Source organism: Capsicum annuum, chromosome 4 (genome assembly GCF_002878395.1).
Source record: "Capsicum annuum cultivar UCD-10X-F1 chromosome 4, UCD10Xv1.1, whole genome shotgun sequence".
NCBI classification, from domain to species: domain Eukaryota; kingdom Viridiplantae; phylum Streptophyta; class Magnoliopsida; order Solanales; family Solanaceae; genus Capsicum; species Capsicum annuum.
Window position 1 is genome coordinate 226,085,802 of NC_061114.1, and position 4,676 is coordinate 226,090,477.

General features: G+C 27.3%; 1 long non-coding RNA gene across 1 annotated transcript; it reads left to right on the forward strand.

Annotated features, from left to right (window-relative positions):
- The first annotated feature begins 1,471 nt into the window (after positions 1-1,471).
- LOC124897802 lies at positions 1,472-2,012 on the forward strand. Its single transcript, XR_007054745.1, has 2 exons — positions 1,472-1,588; positions 1,703-2,012. It is a non-coding gene; the product is annotated as an uncharacterized LOC124897802 (long non-coding RNA).
- Positions 2,013-4,676: the final 2,664 nt, after the last annotated feature.

Genomic DNA, 4,676 nt, shown 5'->3' on the forward strand with positions numbered 1-4,676 from the left:
TTCATTTGCGGTCAATTATCCCTTTTTAGTGCTAGGAGTATTGAGTTCGAGCCACTAAAGATGATCAGCTTGAGAATAATTGTAGAAGTCGATTTACGTAATAGTCTTTTTTTAAGGATGTTATTTGAATTTTATCCTTATTTTTAAAAGTTCTATAAATATAGTTGAGATAGATCTTGTTGTCATCTAATTCTTTTACATGAGATATTTAGTTTACTCAAAAAAAGTTGGTAAATCGTGATTTAAAAAATTCATAATTGGAGGAGAAATAAAAAAAAATTACTAAACAAGCGTCTCAAAAAGAATTGGCACAAAAAACTTTATGATGCAGATTTGCAAATTCTAAACGTGGAAAAAAAAAAGGATTATATCATGGTGCTCCATCCATAATTCTATTTAGACTTTAACTTTAGAATATGGAACAACCATTTTCTACAGAAGTGGGAAAAGGCAAACAGGAAACAAGTAATTAATTGCATATCTATATCTATATCGATATCTATAATCTATAATCTATATCTATATCTATATCTATAATCTATAATCTATATCTATATCTATAATCCATAATACATTAAAAATGTGAAGGCCCTAAAAATAGTGTTTGAACTTTTGTCCTTCATTAAAAGTCTTCGCTTTAGACAAAATCGTATTTTCATCTTCTTTTTCTAATTATTTTAGTAATTAATATTAAATTATAAATTACAAAAACCAAAAAATCTTGTCTCACAAAAATCTTTTTCACCATCTATAAAAAACATCATTCCTAATTAAAAAAAGAACATCCTCTTACAGCTTTACTAAACGTGTCAAAAAGAATAAAAATATTCAATAAATTAAAAGATTTCCTCTTACAGCTTTACCCAAAAAAAAAAAAAAAAAAACTCCAAAAATACCACGTCAAAAAACCTAATAAAACTATCCAAAAATATCAAAAGAATAAAAATATCCAACAAACTATATAAAATCGTCATTTACTATATTTTAAAATTAAAATGCTAAAAAATAGAATTTTCCATTTTTAACTATGTAAAATAACTATAATATATTTCTAAGTTATTTTTCCTTATTTGAAACTAAATCAAATTCTACTAATATTGAAAATCGCTCTATAAAAAAATTCAACTGCAATTCTATTGGTTATTAACAACACATGAATAGAGGTGATGGGTAACTAGGTCTTTTTTTTTCGTTTTCCTTATTCTATCAAGTTCTTTGGATTAAAAAAAACTTTCCCTATTAATTGTAGTTTTAAAATTTATGCATAAAAAAAATTATATGTGTAATGTAATTAACTTTATTAGATGTAAATTATACATGTTCTTGATGAAATTTCATACGTGTCATGTAATCAAGTTTATTACATAGAATTCTACGTGTTTTTGGTGAACATCCTTTATTTTAGGTTTTAAGTTATTCTTTGTTGTTTGATTTAAAATGTCTTTTTACGTTAAAAAATCATATTAACAATGTTTGCTTCTTTGCATGGATTTGTTTCTTGATGAAATTTCATACGTGTAATGTAATCAAGTTTATTACATAGTTTACCAAAAAAAATGTTTATTACATAGAATTCTACGTGTTCTTGGTGAACATCCTTTATTTTAGGTTTTAAGTTATTATTTGTTGTTTGATTTATAATATCTTTTTACGTCAAAAAATCATATTAACAATGTTTGCTTTGCTTTGCATGGATTTGTAGGTTTCTTGATGACGGATGACAATGATAATATAAATACAATCGATGGCCTTCTTTTATTCAGTGAATGCTATGTACCAAGTAAGAAACTTTTTCCATGGATTAAAATTGAAGAATGTGAGGCATCTGATTAAGGATGAAGGGACTCCGATCAATCCATCACAATCTATATTGGTTTGAGACTTATGAATTTGATGATTTGATTTGAAGACTCAATACAAAATTTAACAAGTGTTTTTTGATATTCTACATACGATAGAGATTAAGATAAATAGATGTATATTCTCTCATAAATAAATTTTCTCTTTGTTTAGTCTAGAGTTTGTTGCCTATCCTTCTAGTAAAAATTTCACTTGCTTGCTTTCTTGATGTTCAGGTAAGAAAATTTATATTATTGGGATGAACAAGTCCCTAATATGATGGCTGTTGCATCTAAATATCATGTTTCGGTTTTGGATCGGATGATTTCGAAGAGAAAAACGAATCTAAGAAATACTCAAAAAAAATTTAATGTAACGTCACGGTCCATGGGATGACTATGAGAAATTGTGGCATTCACAAAGGTATGAATTTGTTACTACATTGAGGTTTGAAAATATGTGATAAGTCTTTTGAGAGTTTTCTGCATTTTTTTTTAAAGGTTACAAACATTTACTATTTATATTATAAATTAATAATTTGAAATCAGCTAAAATTGTATATATGTTATAATTGCTTCCTTATTTGAACCAAGCAAGAAATTATAATAATTTGATATTATTTTAATTTTATATAATTCTTTCTCACTTTTTACCGTATGCAGATAAAAAGGAGTTTCATAAATCTATAATCTATAATCTATAATAATAATAATAATAATAATAATAATAATAATAATAATAATAATAATAATAATCTATATCTATAATCTATAATCTATATCTATAATCTATAATCTATATCTATATCTATATCTATATCTATAATCTATAATCTATAGCTATATCTATATCCATATCCATATCTATATCTATAATATATTAAAAGTGTGAAGGGCCTTAGAAATAACGTTTGAACATTTTGCCCTTCATTAAAAGGCTTTGCTTTAGACAAAATCATCTTTTCACTATTTTTTCCTAATATTAAGAGTTAAAAATTAATTAAATATATTTAAGGTAAAACCTCTCCTTATTAAAAGTCATCAAAATTAATGACAACTAATATTTTTTCATTAGTTTAAGAATTCTATATCAACCAAATTAAGAAGATTTAAAAAGTGTATAAATCTACATCCGCATCTACAATATATTAAATCCATTAACTACTTAAAAATTCTGGTGGTAAAATATATATATATGCTTACAATAAAATATATATTTTGAACATTTTGTACTTTATTAAAAAATCTTCTTAATAGATGAAATCATCTAATTTTAAATAATTAAAAGTTACACGTGTGAAGCACGTGCGACTAAACTAGTATATAGAGAGAGAGGGAGAGAGAATAAATTTGATTAAAATTTCCACGGGTACTTATCGGTTATCAACTTTCATTTGTTAAAATATGTTTTGCATTTCATTTAAAGATAAATTACACAAATCTCATACTTAAGACACTATATTATCTAATATCTCTTACTTTTTAAAAATTTACATAAAATCCCATTTTTCACCTTTACTCTTGATACATATCAAGAAAATCCCACATCTTATTTTTAGTCCACCATTAACTCATTCAAGATTTTCTTTCCTAAAATATCTCCCTAATTATCAACAAATAAATAATCTTTCTTCATGATTTTTTCTCTTCCATTAATGCTTAAATCATCTTCCTTCCTGATTTTTTTTCCTCCATTAATGCATGCAATTTTTTTTTCCTCTCTTAAAATCTCTCCCATTTAAAAAAAAAAAAAATCTATTGATTCATATATAAATTTATTTAATTATTCATATATGTTTATTTTTTTAATGGTGCTTCATATGAATGATAAATATGATATCATTATATGGATATTATGGTGATTCATACGATAGATACATTTTGTATGATTTTAACGGGTGATACATATGATATTAATGGGTGATACATATGTAGACACCTAATTTCGTCCCTCTCCGATATCGTTTTTACCTATTGTTTACCTTATCCTACCGTGTACCCTCACCCGCGTGATAATCCCTCCACAAAATGACAAAATAACAACCCCCTAACTAATTTTGTTTTATCCTAATATTCTAACAACCCACCTAATTAAAAAGCCAACACCTCACCACTACCCCCTACCCCACGTGACCCCACCTACCCTACCCCAATACCCATCCATATGGCCCTCACAATAAAACACACACACATACTCTCACAATCACACAATTTTTGGCACCATCAGTAACCAAAAAAAGAATATACAGCACATCTAAAAAAAAAAACAATTCCTTTTCTTCTCCAAAAAAAACAAACGAACCCACACACTGGATATCATATACACACTGAATGGGATAGAGAATCGAGAGTGAACTGTGGGAAGAGATCAATAGAGAGAGTCACACAGGAAAAGAGAGATCGAGAGTGAGAGGTCAAGAGAGAGAATAGACCGGAGAAAGCTCAAAACAGAAGAAAAAAAATCAAAAATCAAAAAATGAATTAGAAATGGGAAGGAAACGATCCAAACAGTGAGCAGGTAAGAAATTGGGTCTTGTTTCGAGCTTTTCCGGTTGAATCTTGCCCAGAATCTATCTTTGAGTTCATCGTCCGGTCGATCTACTTATAAAATCTTGAAATTTCTTCATTTCTCTTTTGGTTTCTGATTGGGTGTGGCCGGAAACTTCAAGTTTCGCCGAAAAATGTAAAAAAAACTGGTGATCTATCGCTGAAATTAGTCCCGTTTCGAATCAACTTCGCGATAGTTTCGATATACAGGACTGGTTTATTTTATTTTGGGGTCATTGGTATTCATTGTTGGTTCGGGGATTTAGATTTCATTTCATCTTAACTTATTTG